Source organism: Python bivittatus, unplaced genomic scaffold (assembly GCF_059951505.1).
Source record: "Python bivittatus isolate LINGU-HERP-01145 unplaced genomic scaffold, Pbiv_v1 ctg000980_np1212, whole genome shotgun sequence".
Classification (NCBI taxonomy): Eukaryota; Metazoa; Chordata; class Lepidosauria; order Squamata; family Pythonidae; genus Python; species Python bivittatus.
In genome coordinates, this window is record NW_028277125.1 from 63814085 (window position 1) to 63839920 (window position 25836).

The window sequence follows — 25836 nt, forward strand, 5'->3', positions numbered from 1 at the left end:
ACATATAGTGGAATTTGGTCTGTTGCATGTGAATTCCATTGCATTGACTTTTGAGTGTATTTTGCTTTAAAAAATTCATAATAATTTCATTTTTACCTTTCTGTTTTCTTCCAGTTTTAAATCAACAAAAGCAACATTACTGATCCACACATTCATACATATATAATGTAATTTATTATTTTCACCCATTTTGTGCAAATCGTTTAAAAAAATGAATTAAGGTAGATTCTTGAGTGCAAAGTTTCTCTGCAATCCGGCATGCCCTTTCCCAACATTCATCTAGATCATTTTGCCAAATATGAGTAATGGCCAGTACATTTTATTTAAGAAAAAAAAAAAAAAAAGGACTCTAAGCTACAAAAGCATACTTCTCCCTGAAAATTTGCATCTCATCCTCTTTTCTGGATAAAATATGCAAGAACTAACATAAATGGCATACTGACTTTTTTTTTCCCCATGAATTGGGTCTTTGATGTTCAAGAGAAGCCTGTTGTTAAAGAACATCCCTAGAAGGCTGTAGAAACTGTTTCTCTTTATGACAAATGTAAAATAGTTAGCTGAATATGTTGGTATCATTAGTTTGTGAATCGCATCCTTAAAAATAACTGTGGAGGAGCCAAATCGGTTTAAAAGAAGATAACAAAATGGTTTAAGCTACTTAGGTTGAATGCCAATTATATTTTAATATTCAACGGAGCATATTTTACTAAGAAAAAAGGCAGCGTTGGCGCATGCATAACTCATTGGCAGCGTCGGCCAGCTGTGCCACTCTTCTCTTCGAATCACTTTGTGCATTTTAGTAGCATGGTAATTTAGTAGAGAACTACCTGAGTGATGGCATTTTCAATGAGCAGGTAATCTACAGAGAATTTTTATATGGTTATGAGTTCTGCACTTCAGCCTGGCAACACAAAAATACATCAAGACCAATTACGGTATCAACTTTCAGCGTGATACCCTTGCCACGCAAGTGCATGTATTTCTGCCCCAGGCATTTCAAATTGCATCTAATTTGAAATCTTTGGGGTTTTAATTAAATTTTAGAATATATGGAATTCTTCATTAGTACCTGCTCTGAATAGCAGATTATACTTCTCAGTCTCTCGTTAAAGAAGTAGGCTGTGGTAAATAGGATGTTCAAGCACTGATCATTTGTGGTGCCTGAATATTGGGAACAGAAATAGTGAGTTGCAAAATAATATCAAAAAGATTATTAGCCCAGTGAGGGAATCTTGATTTGTATTTTAATGGAATTTTACATTTCTCTTAATGATTTGCAAATTATCCCCTGATTATAAGATACATTAAGGTTTTCATTTTAATGGTGAGACAACCATTAGCAAAAAAAAAAAAATTAAAAACTGCCTTTCAGAGTGGTTCCCTCCAGCAGATAAATATTGAAACCATTAACACCTTTTGATGTAATACAGCAGTTTAAACCTATACAGGAATGGTCGTAGCCTTTTATACGCATGACCACTTTGCTTCAAGTCCCCAATTGCCTTTACATGAGTGAACAATAAATGAAACTAAACCTATCATTACTTTCAGATAACTAAGGAAAATAAACACCTCTTTAAATCATTAATATTACATATGCTTCAATAAATTTTAGACCTAGTACTCAGGTACATTCTAATGAGGGGTTAATTTTTAATAGGGCCCAGTTTATAGTCTGTAAAAAATCTATGATTATTTACTGAAGTAAAGTTAAGTCAGATAAAGATACCATTTTGTCCTGAGGTGGTAGATCATTTGATATATACAGTAAATTACTATCCTGCAGTTTTTCTACGATTTCTCATTCAAACAATTGAAAAATACTTGCTTCAGAAATATTTCAGAACAAGAGAATTTTGAACTATTTCTCCTGGTTAGAGCATTACCCAGTTGCATTAACACCCATTGGCTGCCTTTAATGCAGCAGGCATGAATCCTCTGTCTTTCTACATTTCAGTTAAATCCCAAGGGAAAAAAATCATAAGGAATTCCTTACATTGGTGTTTTGTTTTATTTTTGTTTTCTTTTTCTTTTTTTTCAATGAGATTACCACTGTCCCTACTAAAGACAAAAAATGTCTCCTTCCCCTGCAGGAGCATGGAGAAATCATCCACCAATTGAGCTCCCAACAAATTTAGTGGAAAATTTCAAAAGCTTTTCTAGAGATATTCGTTTTTCACTGCATTTTTGCTTGTCTTTTGAAATCCCAAAGAAGTGTACTGATTCACAAAGTAGATCTACATAAACCTTTGGTGTTCAGTGTTAAGTAATAATGCACCACTGTTAGCTTATGAACTATAATTTAAAGTGCTTTGGAAGTAGAAAAAACATCCACAACTTTTCCCATCAAAATTACCACATTTGGGGTTGTATAATGATTATATAGCTATATTTCATTGTTAAGAGGCTCTGCTTTTCTAAGAATCTTAATGATGATACCAACAGTTCCGGCGTCAAAGCCATTTAAAAGAATGTTACTTGGCATATTCAGTTATTTTGGCTAAATAATAACTGTTATAGAACAATGATGGGTGAAGTCAGCTGATTGCAAGTTGGCCTACATTCTATTAGTGCTGTCTTGAAACTGTCTTCTGATTGTGTTTGTATTTGTTTTTATTTTTACGACTCATTCAGTCTGAAGGAAAATGAATCTGTTTCAGGAAGAAGAGAGTTTAGGTGAAATTCTCAAGTGTTGGATCCATCTACTTACTTGAATTACAAGATGTCCAAGGTTTCTATACGCCATTTCTCCAGCAGCTTGTAGCCTCCCTGTGATTTCTGCATTGATTCTTCCTTGCATCTTTTTTCAGATTAGCTTTAGGTTGACAGCAAAGGTGGAATAAAGTTTTGCATAGTCCAGCTTCAAACATCTATGTGCACGTTGATTATAATACAGAAGAAATAAGGTTATACATGCAATCCATTTTTTTTAAATCCCAAAATCTTTACCGGGGAAGTAATGTCTTTGGGCTACACTAGTCTGCAACTTTTTCTGGTCCTCAAAACTCTTCCTTGAGCAAAGATTACTACCAAATCTGATGACCGAGTGACATTTGGTTGACCTTATAACGGTAGTGCCTTAACACAGGTCTTGAAATCGGTCACTACAATTTATTATAGAAGTTAACAATGGAAAAAAATGATTTGGTTAAAAATTAGGATTTTTTTTTTCCTTTTCTCCTTTAGTTTGCTTGTTCACTCTTTTTAAAATAATTAATAAGAAAAATTAGGAGACTGAATAGATACTTAAAAATTAAGGGAATTAATAGTGAGCTTATGTGAGGTTTCCAACTGATTCAGAAGATATTTTTCCAGATTCTCTATATATCAGAGCAGAAAAGCCTAGGCTATTCTAGCAGATGAACAAGCAACAATATTGTTTGACTAATTATTTTGTTGCAAATAAAAATAAATAAATGGACATGGTTACAACTTCATTTTGACCTTGAGCAAATTGTCCAAATCAACTGTGCCTCTTTGAACAAAATTCTGTAGTTCATTTTCTACAAGTTTGAATTCACTGGATGGGTCTTTTTGAACTCCTGTGTACATTGACAGTTTACTCAGGATAAAATTGTATAGGGCCACTTAGATCACTCTGAGATTCAGCATATAGATATTGCAATGCCCATTTTTATGACTTTGCATTTGGAAGTGTCTCAGAGTTGACTGACTTGCCAAGTAGAAAAAGGATTATTTGTTCCTTAAGTGGGATTTTGTATGGCATGTACAGGCCTGGAGCAGATTTCTGTAGCTGAATTATAAACTCTAAAATGTGGGTCTTATCATAGAAATGCTGACGTTCTTGTTGGAAGTGGTAGGGATTGCAAGTAATTAGTTTTCAGCTGTTACCTAAAGCTTTGTTATAGAGGCATACTGATTTAATGGTTTTTACGAAGTGGCATGCAAAATTAAAATCTTTAAGTATGTATTAGCTTATCTGATGCTATTTTATCTTTGAGTGTGAGAGTGAAACAGAATCAGTCCCTGAAAATCTTAATATCCTGTCCAAATCTTACAGTATCTGTCATGAATTATCCCTTCTCAGATTATTCAATCAGAGTGTTAATACTTCGATAACAGTTGCAGCGCATATACACACTAACAGTTCGTTCCTCATGTCAGAAATCAGAGCCATGTGCCTTATAGACAGGAGGTTGAGATTGGTCTTCTGATGCATTAACACGCTATAAATATAATCACTAGATCCATTTGTAATTCATAGAATGGAGAAAATATGATTTAATTTTCTGTATGGAAATGTCTGAAAAATTCAATAAAATAGCTCTCAAAAATAGACTTGTTTAGGCTTTCGGTGAGAACATGGTGGCTTAAACATCTCTCCATCAGTGGGGAGACGACACCGCAGCTGGATTGATGGCTGGCAGCAAGCGCTGGCCACCCAACTTGCTCCAGATTAAGGAGGAAGCAAGGAAATCAACCCATGTGGTCTCCAGACAGCCATTCCTTGAATGCTAATCACGGAGACAGAAGCTTCTGTGAATAGCTTTCCAGTCAAGTGGCTGGGACGCGGGGGATCCATCTTCGTCCAATGCTGCAGTGCAGCCTTTAACAGACACTAGAGCCGACCGATTCTCATTTCTTAAACACCTTGGATTATAACTATTTTTCAGCTGAAGAGAGATCTTCCTTCACTACATATCAGTAAATCTTTTGGGGCTTATCCTTATTTTTGGGACTATATTTTTAAATGAAGAAATAGAGTTTTAAATCAAGCTGATTAATTCACAAAAAAACTGGAGGAAAAGTGGGATTTAAAAGAAACTTAACATTTACTTACAATGAAAAAGGAAGATTTATCTGTTAAAAGTTTATTTTTTATGCAACTCCATTTGCAGCAACGAGGTTTCCCTTTTTTTACGGGAAAGTTTTTTGTTTTGTTCAGTTCTGCCTGCTGATTGGTGGGGCTTTTAAAACAGAAGTAGACTGTAACTTCATTCCTGTGTGATTCCACTGAAACAAAAATGTGTGCCTGTAATTCCAGCTTGAAAGCACTCGAGGGCATGAACTTCAGTTTACTTTCATTGTAATTAATTATAGCTGGCTATACATTTTACTTGTCTAAACAGAAAAAAAAAAGAAGAAATGGCTAAAAGAAGTCCTTTGGAGCAACCATTAGACGATAAAATAACTCCTTTAAGCTTACTCCAGTCAATGTTTGATGAACTAGGAGCTAAATTTAAGTCCCTTGAAAAAAAAAGATAGAGGAAAGTAAGATGATTACTTTGAAAAAGAGGTGGAGACTGAACCAAATGTGGAATAGTTTAAAAAAATGTTGGACTATGAAGGTGGTATGAATACGGAAGTTATGGATTTAAACATGGACTTAAGATGGCAAAAGGATGATATGGAAAAAGATGCCAAAATGGAATTACAAATGGAATCAACTGATGTCACAATGTTCAAAGAGGACATATAAATAATGAAGAAGAACGATTTGAAAATATTTTTTATCTTGGATTTGCAAAAGGAATGTATTGTATTGGTGAGGCTGTTCCTGGGAAGAGACAAAGAGAAACTACTGGAGATGTTTCTGGGGGAAAACAAGGAGAAGATGGGGACATTATATGAAAGGATGAAAGTTTAAGCTTTTTAAAAATAAACAGAAGGTTTACAAAGTGAATTTATTGGACTATGGTTAACATATACCCTGAGGTTCTTGGTAGTTATTAATGGGATTTGTTTTTGTGACCAGGACTGAATGACAGTGTTTTAAGAATCTTGGTATGAAGTTAACTAACATTAAAATATATTTGTTACTGAATTTATGGAATTTCTGTTCATATGACAAAAGTAGTAAGGATTTTATATGCATAAAGATGGAAGATATGACATTATTTATAGTTTTATTTTTATATATGATAACAGCAGCAAGGTTTTTAAATGCATAGGGGTGGAAAGATAAGCTGTTGTCTATAGTGGAAGAATGGTTTGTGAGATCGATGGCATTGGCTAGGATGGTAAAATTAATGGTTTTGGCTCAAGATAAGACATTGTGTAATGTTAGTGTTAATTTTTATTTTTTTTTACTTTTGCAGGACATAGAAAAATGAAATTATATTATATGGGTCTGATGATTAGAAATAATATGGGTTAATAGAAATAATGGAAGTTATGTTGTAAATTTAGAGTAAGAGTTTAATGTTACTTAAATCTCTTGTGGGGCGGGGTGGAAGTCAATTCTTTTTTGTAGTGTATTGTCGAAGGCTTTCATGGCCAGCATATGATGGCTGGTGTGGGTCTTCCGGGCTGTGTAGCCGTGTTCTGGAGGTTTTGTTTCCTAACGTTTCGCCAGCACCTGTAACCGGCATTGTCAGAGTGCAGGAGCACAGACAGGAGCAGTTCTCTCTGTGCCCAGGGTGATGTGACCCTTTTGTGGGTATTTATAGAGATCTGGGGGGGGGAAGGGGGAAGAAAGGGGGGGATTTTTTTTGTAGTTTTTGTTTCTCTCTCTTCTTTTCTGCACTTTTGCTTTTTACGATCTTCTTTTCAATTCCTTCTTTTTTTCTTATTTTATTTCTTAATATTAGTTTTGGTTAGTTTTTACTGTTCTTTTAAAAAAATTAATACAGTTATTATTAAAAAAAAAATAGACTTGTTCCTAATTCAATGAAAGAAAAATTATGGAGCTGGTGAGCCATATTTTCCAGTGAATGAGTGCTGGACGTCCAGGAACATTGACTCTGCCCACTGATTCATATATGAGTTGACTTACACAACAATGACTTTTTTACTTCCATTTCCTCCAACTACTGTTGATTTTCAGTCTTGGTACAGGATCTTCCACGTGTGTTTAAACACCACGATCAAACTGCATCAAATTTTTATGATTAGCCAAAGAGCAAAAGCACATATTTATATCTGCTGTTTAATTCACAAAAAGCCATGGGCACTGCCAAGATGGGGTAGAGGCAACACTGTTCCCATACAATCTTGCTCAAAAAAGACCAGGAGTTTATCCCGCAGTAAGTTATTATTCATGGATAACGATCTGTGGGCACATTTTGAATCTATATTCCTTGGATGAAATTACACTCAACATCTACATTTCCTCCTCCACTTTAAACTCAGGAATTCTGGGCTACATTGCTACTCAAGATCTGAGAGTTTATTTTTCAATAATTCTTGCAAAACAATTACAATAAGTTAATCTAGAGACATCAGGGTGAAGGGCATTTGGAGGGTCCTTACAAGTCCGATATGAGTAGTCAAAACCAGGAAATATTGGCAGATGTCAGGAGGAAGCATTATTGACTGATATGCACCTCAATATTTTTAGGAGCTTCTCTTAGTAAACAGTTGTGCTAATTTTTTATTGAGGTTGTGAGATACCCACTTGCTGTCACAACTACAAACTACGAAGAACAACTACAACAGGAACCTTTATTTATTTATTTTCTTCGCAGAGCATTCAGCAGGAGATGGAGTTACATATAGCAAGATACAGGAAATTGATTGGTGGGATGATGCTAGACCCTTTAGATTTTAATTTGCAAAATTTATCTTTTAAGTATTCAGATTTTGAAAGGTCTGTAGAGTATATAAGAGATCATTGTACTTTTTTTTAAAAAAAGATTGAATTAACAGTAATGCCTGTTTTTTTTCACTCTCCCAAGTGTTACAATAATTGTTTTGCATAAACTTTTACCAAAACATATTACAAAACAAAAACAATGACAAAGCTTTAAAGAACTCTCATCTATTATAATAAATTTAATTGTTTCAGTACTTTTAGCACTGAGTTCTATCACAACAGAGCAGGACCTTTGCTTTCGAACAATAAGAGAAGGGCGTATCTATTCAAATAATATATTTTTAAGGAAGAGTAAAATCAGTGCAAGTTGTTGTTACATTTATGGGTCTCTGCATAAAAAAGCCAAACAGAAGCAATATTTTGTTTCGGCTGTAGCATTTTAAAAAGACAAAGAGCCCAAAGTGGAAGGCTTTAATGCAGAACCAGAAAAATAAACTACTTCTGTCTAGTGAGGACTCCCAGAATTGTTGTCTTGTTATTTTAGAGCTCATAATTCCTCTTTCACAGTCATCTCCAACAGCATTCTACTGTGCTGTTGGGTTTTTAGGACCTAATATATAATGATTTGAGAGCTTTATGAATATGTTTAAAAAAAGCTCATTTGCGATATGAAATACAACTTTTTCCAAAGTATACATTACTTCTGGCATAGGCATAGCGCTTGTCTCAAACTTTATGGAAGAGGCTTGGGTGTTGCTGAACTACAACTACTCTTCATGAATGTAAAATTCAAATGTGTAATGATAATCCATAATCGTGAACCAGTTTAATATCCGGATAATAAATGACGCAGAGTAGAAATGCCGGGTTTAAGGTGCCAAGAAGTGCTTGAAAAAGAGTTCCTCATTAATGGGTCTGCCTCTGCGCTTTCTGCATCTAATTCACATTAACTAGAGCTAATTAATTGCTGCTCCTCCTTCCACATGCTGCTTCCTCCTCTTGAACCACATCTTTCTCATTTGAATAGGTGAGAAACCAAAGTCAGCTGCGCAATTCAAGCTAGATTCCATCACTCAAAATTCAGTCACAACTTCTTTTGAATTTCTCAGCTGCCCTGAGGCAAAGGCTCAATGTTGATACTGAGATTAATCCCCAAAGAACCCCTTATTTCTCAGCAGAGAAATTAAAGCTTGCCAGTTTTCCTTTCACCTGTCCTTCTGACAGCTCTGTCAGTAATGATATGCCTTCTACAAGGTATAATCCCCATCCTATGGTAAAGAATAATTTATTAAGAAATTAAGGGGCTTAGCGCCTCTCTGTCGGGTTGGTCTTCAAAAGTTAGCTGATAGCAGAGACAGCATGATTATCAATGAAAAATTATTTAACAGTACCTTGGGGCTTTTTTAGACAAAGCCTAATAAGTCACATGGGTAGATATCAATCAAATGTATCCCCCTTAGATTTTGTAAATATTCCCTGAAGTTAAGTCAAATTATGTTGATTATATGGCTCCTCTTCGTGCAGTTCAGAGTGACTATGGGGCACAGTCCTAGTTTAGGAGGAACATATTTTTAGAAGCAGGGGAGGCGTGATATGTTTGCTAATCAAGCTGACACAATTTCTGCTCAGCTTTTTCAGCCTCAGAGAGGCCAACAAGGCAATAGCAATATGTTTTGCAGCAGACTGTACATCCATAGCACTTCAGGTTACTGACCATGTTTATGTAGAGAATGATGGTTCCTTAATGTATTTTTAATGGCTGTTAGTATATTTAGTGTAATGTGCTGGGGCATAAAATATGTATTGGGCATCCTCCCTTTGCACCCTTTTGTTGTGTTTAAAGGCACAAAAGAAAAGGTGTGACTTGATGCTGTCCTAACTGTCATTTGCAATCTGGGCACGGTGAAGGGACATCAGTGTCTGAACACTGCTGCGCATGAATTGATAAAGTTGTGTCATTTCAAATCAGATTTTTTTTCTAGCTTTTTATTGTTTTGATAACAAGGTTATGCCCTGGAGGAGACATGAGGTTCAGTGAGTCTGCAAATGTGCAAAACAAGTTTGTTCAGTTCTTGCTGTTGAGTTGGCTATTTCACGAATATTGTCTTTGTACATCTGTTAAGGATTGAGGCCATGCTAATGGGGTGGAGGAGAATGATATATCCCAAATAGAGAACGATGACAATGAATGCAGATTCTAAGCTAGAAATATACGCAATGCCCAATTTTCTTTATAGTTATTTTGCTAGAACATTTAACTTCAGACGCTATGCTATTAGAAACCACTGAATATTTCTTTGGCTATGTTGCTTTTCTTTAAGTGACAGTTATGTCAACCAAAGTTGACACTTTTGAATGCTGTTGGGCATTCCTGTGTAAAACTGAATGGGAAGTACTGTTGTTTTCATGAAAATATTTAAAATTTATGAATTTTAAAAGCTGGCCAGAATCGGGAAACTTTTATTTGCAAATTGTCAATTTCATTGAAATGCAGAATTGAAATTGATCCTTTGACAGGTTCTAGCGGGCTGGAAATGGAATTCAGCTGTTGAGTTTATCATTTCTTGTTACCTCAATAGGACAAAAACTATTCATTCTTAAGAGCTAACACTACAATATGTCCTAGCAGTATGAGGTGAGGAATTCCTATGCACTGAAAACTAGACTGAGATTGTCAAGAACATTTGTATTCATGAGAGTGAAATAATGCTTAGCCTAACTAGGCTTCTATATTCCTTAAATGAAAAAGATGTGACATTAACTCTTTACATCACCTGCCAACTGAAATTTTCTTAATGTATGAAATTTAGAAAACAATGAGTTTGAGTTATGTGGTTAGCAATAATACTATGATCATTTATTATGCTCCTGCAGGAGTGAAAACAAAAAGACAGCATTTCAGGCCAGAATGTTGCTTTTTACACAGTTGTTTTCTTTAAAAAAAAATTAAACCAGCATGGTATATGTTAGAAACATTTTAAATATGAATACTCAGTGGTAGGCAGCCTGATACCTTGCTGATATTTTGGATATCAAGTTGCCTTCATCTTGAGCCAGCAGAGTCAATGGGGAGGGATTGTAGAAACTATAAAACAGTTGGAAGGACCCAAGATGACAAAAGGTTGAATTTATAAGAACTCAAGGAAACAGTTGATAACAAACAATCCTGGCAAAATGATGTCTGTCAGATCCTGAAGAGTCAGAAGGAACTTCCTAACTAACAACAATAAAAATCTGACCATCCCTATTGTTACCATAATGAATAGTGCTTATTGAAAAAGGAAATAGCATTGCAAAGTGTTATTCTGGGAATGATGATAGAACTGTTTCCTAAAACTGTTTCCTCAGTAGCTTTTTCCTGTCCTACCTGGATAACCAGTGAGTGCTTCCTAAGGATCCCCATCCACCAGAAGATACAGTTGGAGGTTTCCTGATGGTGGGCATACTCTGTAGCAGTCCTCTCCTCTGGAATAGCTTTCCCACTGAAGCACAGATGGCCCCTACTCTCATCACCTTCCAGAAAATGTGGCCTTTGCGGATTAATTGTACACAACGGTGCTATTTTCAATAATTCTATAATTTTAGTCTTTTGCCCCTATTTGCTATTTTAAATCACTTTAGTCTGACTCGGTATTCCATGTTTACTATGGAAATCCTGTAAGCCAGTTGGTTTCAGGTGGTCAGTTAAATTATATAAATAACTAAATGAGGGCTAATTTGGACACAATTAGAGAAAAAGATTGCAATTCTGCATCTTCTGCCTCGGGAAGAAGTCATTATCCCAATGAAAATGGCTACTTAGTAGATGTTGATGGGCATAATTGTTAAATTACTCCTCAAAAGTAGTAATCTTGCTTGTTTTTAAGGCCCTCAACTGAATATATTATTAATCCTTTTTATGATATTCTGATCAGAGACCTGAATACAATACAAATTTGGATTTCATCTCTATGCATAACTTTTGAGAGGCTAAAATATCTGTTGTTTCCTTTTAAAAAAAGAATGGACTTTTGCCTCTCAGTAGCATTCACTGTCAGGCAGATTTATCTACAATGTTAGAAGCAGCAGGAACACAGCCTGAGCTAGAGTTAAGGAGGCAACAAAACTTGCCAAGGGGAAGAGGAATGAAAGAAAATAATGCAAAAGAAAAGAGGTTATAGAAGCCTTCATATAGTTTCTATCGGTATCTTAGCATATGATAGGAGAAAACCATGCTCTGGTGAATGGAACAGCTTGAAAGAAATTGTCATTTGATGTTTTATTTTATTTATTCCCACCTGAGCCATGATGCAAGAATTTTCTATTAGACTATATATCTGTAATTGAAATATCCTCAGCAGCCTCCTGATTCCTATATTTGTTCCCTAGATTGGAGCATAATTCAAAAAATGGCCATTTATCTAGAGATAGTATCTGTGTTTGCAAAAGTTATCTGGAACATTTCCGTGAGAAAATGACAGACCCTTCACAATCCCTAGCATTGGTCCATGTAATAAGGGAAACAGATGCCCCAAGGATCAAGAATGTTATTATGGAAGAAAGTTTTAGCCACTAGGTAACTGCGGTGAATTCATACATAAATAGAACCCTTCTTGGTCATAAAATAGTACATGAAAACCTGGACATCTGGAAGGCTATGAGTCCATAGATTCTATACATTTTCAAGGGTTTTCATACATTATAAATATATTGTGCTGGATTGTCTATTCAAAATATATCACTGAGGCTAATTTTTAAAAAATGGTAGAAAATAAGGGGGGATACAGGGGCACTTATCACCTAGTTTCAATAGCTGTAAGGATTATGTGTAGTGAACTTTGCCAGTTTTGAAGAGATAGCAGGATTGCTATGGGCTGATATTGATCATGGTTTACTGATCAGTACAGTATAGGAAACATGCAAGGTCCTAAACTAGTTTCTCCTAATTTGGTGCCCACGAACAGGGTTAGAGTTACAACTTCCAGATTTCTCAGCAGTACATCTGGAAAGTACCAGCTTGAGGTTGATTACATGCTCACTCTCATGTAATAGAGTGCTGTGTTAGAAGAACATCTGTGAAATGTGGATGTCTGTTGGAACATGGACATTCTGTTTTGTGGAATCTAGTCCAGGAGAGGGAAAGAGCAGTGATCATGTTGTCCACTTCCAATTTCTTTACCAAAATGAAGAGGTCACCATGCTAAGCCTCATCTGTCCTATAAGCTCCAGTCATAAACTGTTCTTTGCAGTTATAACAAGATTTTGGGTCAGCCATTTCTCCTTATCATAGTAACCTTACTGTGGAGTACAGTGTGTCTTTGGAAGAATGTTGTACTTTTCTTGATTTAACCTGATTGTTTCTATTATGTTCTTTGTGAGTCTGATGATAAAGGGTGATGTTTCAAAAGGGTTATATGATGAAGGGTGATATGATGAAGGGTGGTATTTCAGAAGCAGCTGATTCTGTATGCTGCAGCCAAAATCTCAAATACAACTTGCTCTAATCTCTTAATCTACTGTTCTGTTCTATCATTAGAAATCAGAATAATGTGTCAAGAAGTATGTATTGGTACACTCTAGGGTATTTTAAATTATTATTGTTTGTCCTTACGTCATTCTGTTGATACTCCTCTCACAAAGATACTATAGATGTGATTGTGGTTGAAAGGTCACTTCAGTCCCTTTTGTAGAGCAGTTTCTTCTGTGAGAAGTTTATAGTTTATATAGAACACCAGGTCATTCCTTTACTCTTCACCATTGCTCACAGAATTTGGTCAGGATCTAAAACCCAGTGTTCCTGCCATTACAGTAAAACTCTGCACTAGATTATGTCTTTAAACACTTTGCTGCTGTAGAGGAATAGGCTGTGGAAGAGCTAGGCCTGGCTGGAGTGAAGTCCCAGCTTTGCCACATTAGTACCTTTCAGTATGTCCCATTCTGAAATTGACCTATATCACAGAATTATCCTGAAATAAGAGGGCAGTACCTACATAATAGCACGATAATCATGGCTGTGCTTGAACAATCAGTTTAATAAATTGATACATGAATGAGTTTCAGAGCATTTTATTTCCCTCTTTACAAATGGTGAAAATAAGTCAAGTTTTTAGCTACCTTTTAGAATAACCTAGGATGTTAAACCATGGTTTATTTTGTTTATTTATGCATACACCATATTTATAAGGCTGCCCAATTTTCCCCATACCAATAAACCTGTGAGGTGGATTGGGTTGAGAGAGAGTGACTGGCCCAAGGTCACCAGCTTTCAGGATCTTCTCTAAGAGCTATAACTATATTTGTTAATATAATCTCATTTGTTGTGGTAACCTATAGTGGGTGAAGAATTGGTCTGCAGAAAGATCTCCATAGAGAAAAAAAGATCCTTGACCCACCCTAAAGTGGGTGGGTCCTTAGCACTTGATCTATCATAGGCTTATGTAGTCCCCTCATTTCTTATGCAGGAGTTTGTATTTCCTACCAAGCAGTGAAAAGGTGTTGACCTTGGTCTCTAGTCCATCCCTCTCTTTCCTTGAAGAGCTTGGAACAGTGAACAAGAAGCATTTTCCCTTCCAGTGGATTGCGCCAGTTTATAATGCCAAATTAGGATAGAGTGAGTTACTATGAACAGGTTCTTTTTATCTGTATATCCACATGGAATGTACCACACTGTAAAAAGTTATATTTTTTCTAGTTTCTACATTAATCCTCTCATGTTAAGATACCAAAGTCCACAGAGACTGAATCCTCTCTGGACTAATCCACTAAAAACAATTCCCACATATACTGGCCACAGTAAGACAAACTTTTCCTAAATACAAATTAAGATGCTGCTGCTGCTGCTGCTGCTGCTGCTGCTGCTGCTGCTGCTGCTGCTGCATTTGTCCTTCTGCCATTTTGATAGCCGTTTGGCTCCATTGAACCTGCATAGCTGGGATTCAAGTAGCATCTCCAAAAACATCTTGGACGCCAAGGAACTCATTTCTTTAAATACGAAAGCAGACGAAGCAACATAGCACCCTCCAATTCTACTTTGTGTGGGCTACCCTTTCAGCTATAAACATAATAGTGTAATGGCTGTCAAGTGACCGTCTTTTATTTGCTTGATGACTTGTTAATGCTCAAGATGATCAATTGATATTTCTGTCAGAGGCAGGAAAATGACTAGGGATGTTTCCTTAACAGGCAATTTATCTGCAGGGTGGGTTCTGAGACCCAGTGTTCTGCCTGGAGGGAATATGGGGGGGGGGGAACAGTTTGCAGCTTTCAGAGAGGTAACAATTTTAGTCTATTATTGCAAAAAAAAGAAAGATTTGTTGCAGCAAAAGCAGTTAAGGCGACTCTTATTTGTCTATTGCAGCAAAAGGATAAAGGTAAAGATTAACAACTTTATTTCAGCATAAGCTTTCATGGAATACCTTGAATGCAAACAGTGTTACCCCAAGCTAGGATAACACACACCTTTGGTTTCAGGGGAGGGGTGAGACTTCTGAACATTAAGATTAGAGAAATATGTAGATGGTGATAACTCTTTTGATAACAGCCATTCACAAAACAGTTGCTGGAGTGGCACAGAGATTCTTAATGATGAACTGATTAACACACACGTTTTGATTTTAAATCTTGTAGTAGTATGAGCTTGTAAGTTGCACTGATGAACAGAAAGGGTGAATTAGCTACTTGCATTGTTCTGTAAAACGTCCCACAGATCCAGCCAACTTCAGATTCTGTCAAAGATAGCAACTGATTAAACATAATGTTTCAAAAGGGAGAATAACCCCACCCCCTAAGGAATATTATAATTACTTTGATATCACCATTTTATCTTCACTAAAACATGGCTGAGAGTGGATCTGAACTTGCATCTCTCTAGTAGCTCAGTACACTGAACAATGAAAATATCCCAGCATAGCTGTAATAATTGAAACAGATCCACCCACCAATCATTTGGCAAAAGTGACAAAACTGTAGATAACTACTTCCTTTCAGCTTTATGTACTTGCAGGGTCCCTTATTTTGAACTATTTATAATTAATCTTTGCTCCTCGTTGGATCACTTTTAATTCTTAATGGGCCTATATCTTAAGGCTTAGAATACTATAAGGTATTATAAGTAAGAAATGTGGGTATCAAGGCATGATTTTCCAATGGATTTATCAACATCTAAAGCTTGAGGCCACATGGAAAACTGAAAAAGGTTCATTTCATTTGGAACAGATTATATTTATAGAAACAAGCAGAGAGTTTAATAATAAAACTATTTGACACAATACCGAACTACTTGCTTTAAGCTAATTAATGCATTCGCTCCCTGCAAGGTAAAATTAATGTTTCAGATATCACTTATAAACTGATCTGCATATGATTGAAACGTACAGTATTATTTTGAGCTGTCATGTAAATGTCTTAGGTGAGAAACAAATGATTGGTATGTGGATCTATTACAGGTGAACAATCTATTTGACAAATACTTGTTTAAAGAAATTCTGACATGTGCAGTCTTATATATCATTCTATCCAAAACTGGCCATTCTTCTATGCAGTAAGTTTCTTGCTTTTCTTTCTAGCAATTATTTTAGAAAATGCTATTGTTTTCTGTAGCAGTTCCATGTTACAATAGTTTTTAGTATGTGCATCATGCTAGGCTTTGGGGAGCAGGGGGTTTAAGCAGAAAGGTTGAATAAGGCAGGATGGAGACAGAAAAGATGTGGATCTCGTTCACAATTTTCTGCATATGTACTCAGAAATAAACCCAGCTGAGTAAGTGTGTTTTTAAATGCAGCCTCAAGTCATTAGTAACACTTCATTTATGAAAATAAATAAAAAAGAATCTACTTTATTTTGTCTAATAATGAATACAATACAGGAAGTCAGAACCATTAAAACAGAGATCCGAGGGCTATAGATGCACAATGAAACAATATCAATATCAAAAGCATCATTTTAAAGCTCTTGGAAAATATAAAAAGAATTTCATCTCATGCCGAAAAGACATTAGAATAGGGGCCTTTCTGGGGCCTTGCTCCAAGCTGAGATTAACTACTGAAAAGTTTCTTTACCTTGTAGCCCTCTACTGCAGTGTTGTCCAAAATTTCTGGGAGTTGAAGTCCACTCATCTTAAAGTGGCCAAGTTTGGACAACACTGCTCTACTGTATGTCACCGGGCAAATAATTTGATCCTGGAAGAGTTACTGCTTGGATACCTGAGCATAGAAGTTTAATACTGATCTTTAAAGCTTGTAAAAAAAGTTCAGAATCAGATACATTAGAGTTAGTGATGGAGTCAAATTTTGCTCCAGTTGAAGATCTCTACAGAAGCTACAGTTCCAGCTAGGCAGGCTCTTATTATGGAATGGCAACTGCTTATTAACTCTACATGAGCTCCCACTGTTCTGTTTTCAGAATTTCCCAACACAGCATGTTCCACATATTAAACCCGCTTAAAATAGATCAGGCTTGCATTTAGCTCTTCCTTGAGTATATTCACTCTTTGTGATCTTTCTGTTTTTGTTTGTGTTTTAATCTTGGGGTAGCACTGTATACAAGGAAATAGTAATTCTGTCAAGTATTTGTGGCACGTACTCTAAACCTTTGATCTATTGGGTTGCCTTTCTGAAAATGTTCAGTCTTTAGCCTGTCCTTTTCTGAAAATGGAACAGTGATATACATACTGTTCCAATATATTGTTTCTGTGTAGAGAAAAAAAATATATTCCTCTTTTTATGATTGCTCATTCAATTTGATGGAAAAGAAAATGTTTTAAAATAAACACGAGAGGACAAAAATAGGGGTACAGTTGTTGGTACTGGAATACAGTACAGGTTCTTATATTTGCTTTGTTGTGAAATAGCTAAGGCTCCGTTTTTACTGTAAAATCATTACTCTTGTATTCTGGAGCTTCTATGGTTTCCCAAACTTTGATTAAATCTGAAGGGAAGACATAATTTTAAGATAAATAAGGGATTGATTAAGACAAAAGGAACTTAGGCTCAAAAACTTTTTTGGCTATATCAGTAGTAAGAGAAAGGAAAATAAGAGTAGGCCTACTGCTCAGAGAAGATGATTCATTGGTTAAAAAAAAAAAGAGAGAATGGGCAGAATTCTTTGACCTTCTTTGGGCTTCTCCCCAAAGGGCAACTTGATCCAATTAGACCTAATAGAGGGACAATAATTAACTTCAAGTATCTGAAGGATTATCATGTAGAAGACAGGTTAGACTTTTTCAGTATTTTTCCAGAAGATAAGGCACAATGGGTTTAAATTACAAGGAAGCAGATTTTGAGTGGACATCAGGAAGAATTTCCTAACACTAAGAGATGTTCAACAGTGGAGGGGCTTAAACAGAAGATGGGTGGCCATCTGTCAGAGATGCTGTTAACAGTTTATTCCTAAATTTGGTAGGGGGTTGGATTAGATGATCTTGAAGGTCCCTTCCAATCCTTACATTCTAAGAGCCTATGATCAGAAGGTAACTAATCATATAGAGATATTTCAAATCTTTAAGTGCTAGCAAAACAACATTCTTGCAGTTCTTTTTTCTTTAAGTCCTTTTTAAAACTTGACAGCTAGATTTCAGCACAAGGTTAGGCCAAACCATAAATATATGCACACAGTATTACAATATTGACTGCTCAATTTTTTAAAATTCATTTTCCTAAAAGTCCCAAACATGGTATTTTCATTTTTGGATATTTTTAATATCAATATAGTATAATGAAAATATCAATTCATCTATCTCTCATAAATTAGCTGTCCCCAGCCTGATTTCTTCCCCAGCCAACATGGCCATAACTGAGAATTATGGGAATTGAAGTCAAACACATTTAGAGGGTGAAGGAGAAAATATTGCACCAAATTAGCCAAGCAGAAGATCCGTTCCCCAAATACATTTTCTCAGGGAAAATAAACTGTCAGCTCAGCCATATAATATTTAGACACAAAGGAATGCTGATTCAAATATTAAGGGATAGTAAAAGGCTGTGAAGCAAGGGCATTTGATACACCTAGGGAAAACATCTTAACAGACACATTCTTAGTCCCCTTTGTTCAACTCAAAAAGCCACTGTATCCCCATTACTCTCATTAACATGCATATGCCATAACCTAATCAAACATTTACTGTACTGATTAAAGGTATATCAAATCTACAAAAAGGATTGCAGCCTTGTTTTTCACCTCTGATACCACAATAAACTAGGGTGCACTTCAGTGGATTTGTGTGCTGGTCTCCAGTCCTAGGCAAACTCTTGGGAAATTCTCCTACAAAATGATATCAGCAGTGAGATGACTGGGAACACAGAAGTGATATTGCCTCTGCATTTAATATTAGGTACTTTCTATTCATGTATGGATTAGTAAAATTGTGATTTTTTGTGTTTCGGGATATGATAAGTGGATGTATTAGGTGTGGGTCTCAGCGAGTGAAGCCTTGTATATTCTGACACAGGAGGGAAGAGTTGAAGTCTCTAGTGGCTGGTCACAGCAAGTGACACCTTGGGTACCTGTAGAGGGAAGAGGGAATGGCCTTGAGGGACTGGAGGAAAAGCTGCTACCAAGGCGCAATGGTCAGATAAAGCGGACTTGAGTCCAAGGCAAGAATGTAATATGAGTAAACGTCTCAGACAAGTCCCTCCTTAATTCACATGAAGATAAAGGGAAGAAGGGGGAAAGTACATTCAGACTTGGAAGACTCTGTTAATGTAGCTTTACAGTAAAAGTAGTATAGACCTGCATGGCACTGGTTTCCAATATGGTCTACCTGAAGGACTGACAGTGCCTCCCCTCCTTTGTGCATGAATGGGATGAATCAGTATCTCAGATGCAGGTAGCAAGGAGTGATGCCCTTTGGAAGAAAGGACTCTCCTTAACATATGTGGGACCTTCAACATCTCACTTTTCTTTAATCCAGGCCTCGCTTCAAGCTCTTTCCTTCTAAAGTAGCTATCATTTGACATAAAACATATAGCTTGGATGATTCTCAAGTATTTAGTAGGAATCAACATTCTGAAACATTCTGGGACCCACCAGCTGCACTAATACAGGTTGCCTTTTAGTCCAATGATCTGCCTGAAGCCTACCTTCCTTGGAGGAATTCAAGCTTCTACAAGAAGGACCCCATGTGCACAAGCACCATCACTAGAGGTAAGCAGGATGTGCAATGGACTCTCAAGTTATCTGACAACACCTGGACAGACGTTGGTAGCCCCTCAGAAATTAATAAAGCAGCTGTTTCACTTAATACATGGAGTAACGCATGTGAAAAAAGGCAGGTGGGACATTCCATTCTGTCAGTTTGGTATGTTCCTTTCATTCACAAAGAAGCTCAGTGCCTGTGCTTTTCCTGCTCCACTTGTTAATTACACAAAGTGGCCCCTTGGTAGCCCATTCTTCCTTGATCAGGCCTCGGGCACAAATCTTACAGATCAAATCTTTTTCAAATTGTACAGATGGTTTTTTCAAAGCTTCCTACAAAAAGTGGGTTTTGTCATTTGATTATTCTGGTTTATATCTTTTCAGGGTGGACGAAGGCCTATCCTTGCTATCATGTTGATGCTACCATGTTAATGCCATGGTGGTCAAAAGGGTTTTAACTGATTTTATTCCTAGCAAGGATGTACATCTGTCATTGGATTATGATATGGATACTCATTTCACTAGCCAGATAACCAAGACTGTTCGCAAAGTCCTAGGCACAAGTCTCAGTTTCACACCCTTTATCACCGCCAGAGTTCCACTTAGAATGATGGAACCAGGACATTTGGCTAAATCACTATAGATACTGGCCTTTTGGGGCCAGAAGCCCTTTTATACATTCTTATAGGAAATAAAACACTTTCTAATAGGAGCATGGTCTCTCCCCCTCTGAAATTGTATTTGGTTGGCTGATGCCGGGATCCACTAATCCCAGTCAGCTACTGGCCTAGCTACTCTGGATGAAGGATTGATGTAGCATGCGTTCACAAAAAGTGTTCAGTCTATACCAAGGTGAGACCCACATTCCAACTGCCCACCATGCAGTTCTTTAAAGCTAGGAGACTACATTCTGGCTTTATCAAAGGAATACCAAAGGAAGGATTAGCTGGCTAGTCTGTGACCGAAATAAAGATTTGATGTGATTTGGACTGTCTGGCACTATGGTGGACCAGATACTATCAAGCGCTGCTGGGGACACACACTGTGATAAAGTGCAAGAGTCCAACCAACTGGATATACACTTCGCACTACTGGAAATTCAGCCCTTCAGAGGAACCAACATTTTATTTTATTTTTTTATTTCATTTTTAAAATTTGTTGGCTGCCCATCTCTAGTGGCTCTAGTCCCACTTGACCTGACAAGTGACTAACTGATAATCTTCCAATACCAGAGTGAAGAAGGACTCCCTGGATATGGCCAAGTTAACCATCCTTATCTTCACTGAACTATTTGCTGTCGTCGTAGAACCTTGGAAACTTCTGATCCAACATTATGCTATCTTTGCTCTTTTTTTTTTTTTTAATTTGCTCATGTTAAATTATTGTTGGTTTGTACACATTTAACCATTTGCATTGAGGTGGAGGGTTCTGTTGGGAGGTAGAACCTGCTGATTATGATATTTTGTGAGATCGGGGAACTATTGCATGGGAGCCAATCATTATTCCATTTGAAAATCATTGGCAACCCAACCCTTACAGGGTCAGAATAGCAGATGTAAACCTACATTTCCTATCCCTCTCCCTTTTTTGTCTGTGTTGTTGCATTCAATGGGACAAAACTGGTGAAACAACTGAATGCGTGTACATTTTAAAAACTGAGCCAGTTTGATCTAGTGCTTAAGACACCAGGCTAGAAAGTAGGAGAGTCTGAGTTCTAGTCCTGCCTTAGGCATGAAAGATGGCTGGGTGATTTGGGGCCAATCACTTTCTCTCAGCCCAACTCACCTCACAGGGTTGTTGTTGTGGGGAAAATAGGAGTAGGAAGGAGTATTAGGTATGTTTGCTGCCTTGAGTTATTTATAAAAATAATAAAGGTGGGATAAAAAAATCTAAAAAAACAAATCTGGCTATTCACAATATGAGTGGAGGGAAGATGGACCCTGGAAACTTTTTATTGTGGGAAAAGCAAGAGTGTCCCAAAGGTTGAGTACAAATTCTACCTCTTGAATTCCATCTGACTAATGACACACTTTGCATAGTTCACACAGCAGCTCCCATCACCCCCCAGTGGTACCTCGTCCACCACACCTCCCCTAGCTATTGCCTTAATCCACCCTTGCAAGATAATATTACTCAAATTGGCAGCCTGATAGAAGAACTTAGTTATCAAATGGAATGTCATAATTCAAAACTTCCTTGTACATTTTCCTTAAGTTATTCGAACTCTTGGAAATGCAGCGCTGAAAAGAAACACCATATAGATCATTTGACATTATGTATAAAAACACTGGGTCTCTTTTAGATTTGTGGGAATAAAGCCTATAAAGCCTCATCCTGGGATAGAAAGGAATTTGTAGGTTTGGTTGATAAACCTAAATATTTCCCTAGTCCAGGAGCCGCACACAGATTGAATTTTGAAACTGGGAAATTTTGCCCATAGACACAGCCAAGTTGCTAGCTAAGAGTCTCAGAAGACTGGATTTCATAAATTCCTTGAAGTAATGATTGTTGGGTTAGAAGTCTCAGAAATCAAATGAGTTCTGCATAAAATTTCTGCTACTTCGGAATTTCTCTTTAATGCCACCCTTGATTTTTTAGAGAGTCTACAGGCAGAAGTTTATTCTATGTCTAAGTTTTACAAGAATCATAGAGCTTTGGATTTGCTGACAGCTGCCCAGGGGACAACATGTGCCCTGTACAGGGACAGTGATGCTTCTTGGTGGATGGAAATGGAAATACGGAGCAAAAAATCCGAATACTCCAAAATGTGATTAAATTCTTCCATGAAGCTGAAACACCACTAACAGACAACGTTTGGAGTTTTTCACGGTCAACTTCACTTTTTCCAAATATAGAGGCATGGGGAAAGATTATTTTAAAATGGATCTTAATTGTTGTTTCTCTTCTTAGTATTATAGTATTAAATCTTTGCTGTGGGGAATATATACTAATTACATTCTATGTAGAATCCATACCACATAACTATATAACATTTCAGAAAGAGAATGTTGGGTTTTGTATACTCACACAAGGCAACAGGAAATAGAAGTACAATAATTCCAAGAAATACCTAAGTATCATAACAGTGGAGCTAACAAAGATGTTAAAGCACTGTCAACATCATCAGTGAATATATGATGTCTGGACTTTTTGTTAGAATATTCTTCTATACTTGCTGGTTTGGTATTTATTCCCTCAATTAAAAAAAAAAAATCAATCTGGGCTTTCATTTAACTTAACTTTTATTCATTTGGCATGCTACCTCTCTGTTTATCTTAATTGCAAAAATTCAAGAAACAAGTTAAATAGCACCAATTTCAATCAGATTTTTAGTGGACATTACTGCTTACTTAGTTCTACTACAAAGACTTTCCACCTGAGACTATTGTTTTTATTCCAACAGCTGTTATAAAGTGTGCTAGTTTTGTGTCCAGTTAGCTTTGCTTGTATCGGAAGAATCATCACTGCCTAAGAAGGCTGAAAGGGCCAAGTGGGAAACAAAGCAGTAAGAAGGAGTCAAGAGCTTAGGCTGCTACAGAGGTGTGAGTCTACATTTCCCAGTATGCACCATATGCAGACTGGAAAGATTAAGTCAAAGAACAAATTGATAAGAAATCAATTTCTAAAATAAATTATCAAAATTCATCTTGCAAAATAAAAAAGCAGGCATGGTCCATAGCTAAGTCAGGGAAGAACTGTAGATGGAACAGGAGAAATCCATTCTCCCCATATAGAGTTGGATTTCAAATAGGCCTTTCCAAAAAATTATAGTCAACAAAATCTTACTGCCTAAGGAAACTCTCCTAGCAATCAGCTCGTAACACAACTCTGTGTGCTAATGAACCCAAAGCTGTTAATATGGTTTCTTCAGTTAAATTGATTCATGAATTTTGAAGAGAACATTATCTAATGAATTTTCTTTGAATAGAAAGCAATTAAAAGGACAAATCAGTCTGATTAACCCCAAAATCACCCTAGCGCCACAAATGGTGTACAGTTTGAAATTATATCATAAAAGAACTAGAGCAGATTTGCTATCTCTCTGCCCTTTTTAATCCATGTAAATTAATGAACAACAAAGTTAATTTCTTTGATGACCCTTTCCTAGTATCACCTGGATTATGCTGATATTTAATTTGCTTAACGTTATCATAAAGGCTAAACAGATATTTTTTCACCGAAGTGAGTATTATGCTATTCATTTAAATTGTTATAGTTATTAAAAATGAATAAATATATGTAGATTTATTTAGCAACAAAGGGAGAATGCCTTTCTGGGCTAAATATAATCTGACTATTTTTTTTTTTTTTTGGTTTAATTACCAGCGCATAAAAGTTTGTGTTTTTTTTCCTATCTTCCAAAAATATTTCACTTGAAGGCTTTAGAGGAAAATATTGCTGTCATTCAGCCTGAGTTTTTCCCTACCTATCTCCTTAAATTAGAAAGCTAGAAGAAATTTGTGGTAAGCAAATGAGAGGAAGATAGGAATCAGTTATGGGAACAGCAGCTTATGATTTATTGCAGATCTAAAATCCTCAATCTACTACTGCATGGAATGCCTTTCTACTTGCGAAAGTATGGATGGCCCCAATCCTCCTCACTTTCAGGGAGCAGGAGCTGTTCCAGCAAGTTTTGGGTCCACTGCTTGGTTTGGGTGATCGCTATACTGAAGTGTTATTACTGTAATTGCTCTTTTTTATTGTATTACATTTCAAACCAATGTATACTACCCGGAGTCCATATGGATTTATGTGGCCTACACATAGCAATAAATAAATAAATAAATAAGTCTTCCTCCTTTGCTGAGAAGATCAGTAAGATTACAGCATTCCTTCCTTTGGAACATCTCTGGGGTATATGGCCAAGAAACTGTGTCCCTTCCAGAAGACGGTGAAAATGCAGCTCTTCTGGAAAGTGTTTGGGGATTAATAGGTTGTTGTGATTTGTGGTTCTATTCTTTTTGATTGTGGTTGTTTTAATTCTCTGGACTATGTTCTATAGCTGCAAGCTTCCAGGAAGATATAATGACCTACCAATCTATTAAATAAATAATTCTGGGCAAAAATAATCACGAGGGTCTTTCCTCTACAACATATTCACTTGGAGACTTCAAACACTGCAGCATCTGAGTGGGAAAACCCGCCCAAGAAAGCCGTTCCTACACAATACTTGTAATATCTAAATTTTCCTCCTATCTCTCTCCTATATCAAGAAGCAGGTGGACACCTGTTTTGCAGAGTTCTAAACTATGGTAACACGGTAAAACACGCTATTCCCCTCTCTCTTTCTATAATCAGATCATGCCTGGTCACCCACAGGCAATTTTTCCATCGCCATAGATGAATGTCTCATTATCAGTCTGCAGCAATATACAAAGGTTCTTTTGCTTCTCTCCATGCCTTATTAACAACAATATGAAAATCAAGGGTAACTAGACAGCAAATGAATGAGTGTTTCCCTTCCAATGAGAATTACCCACTCAAATATGCAGTATATATTGGGGAGCACCATTACATTTTCTGATATCTAAAATGTGAAGTGGCTGGGAGGGGTACAATAATCCAGCCTGCTAGCTCTCTTCCTGCCCAGCTGAAGTTTGAAATTGGGAGATAGAAAAGCATTATAAAACAGGTCCTGCCCATTATTCTCCTCTTCTTTCTTTTTTAATTTGACTGTATGCCAATTTATGCTTGCCAATTTAATGGGAAAGCATATTGTATGTGTTAACAGGATAATTGTACTGGAAGCAAATTAAAAATATAGGAAAATCAAAGCTTTGAATGCTTTTGTAATAGTGATCAGTTACTCAAAATGCACTCTTTAATCATCATGAATTTAAATATAGAACACAATCATAGAACTGATTGCTGTGCTAATTCAAAAGAGAAAATGTTGCTGTGCATATGTCATGGTTCTCTTTTAAACCATACCCAATTAGATTGACCCCCAGACTCAAGAGAGATACAAGAGCACAGGACCCTGGACCAAGTGGTTTCTTTATATCTCCCTATAAGGCAGTGTTGTCCAAACTTGGCCACTTTAAGATGAGTGGACTCCAACTCCCAGAATTCCCCAGCCAGCCATGCATTTGGACACTGCTATAAGGGTTAGGAAGACTTTTATTTTACAAAACAAAGGTATTCTATAAAAGTGGTATGTAAAACATTTGTGTGTGTATGCACATGCTATTACTTATATCCTATATTCTATTCTATTACTATTACAATGTTTC

The 25836-nt window shown here is 36.6% G+C and overlaps 1 protein-coding gene across 8 annotated transcripts in view; it reads left to right on the forward strand.

Moving 5' to 3' along the window:
• The window catches only part of MGMT (O-6-methylguanine-DNA methyltransferase), a 287150-nt gene that overhangs the window by 184094 nt on the left and 77220 nt on the right, over positions 1-25836 (forward strand). The gene's annotated exons all lie outside the window — the stretch shown is intronic.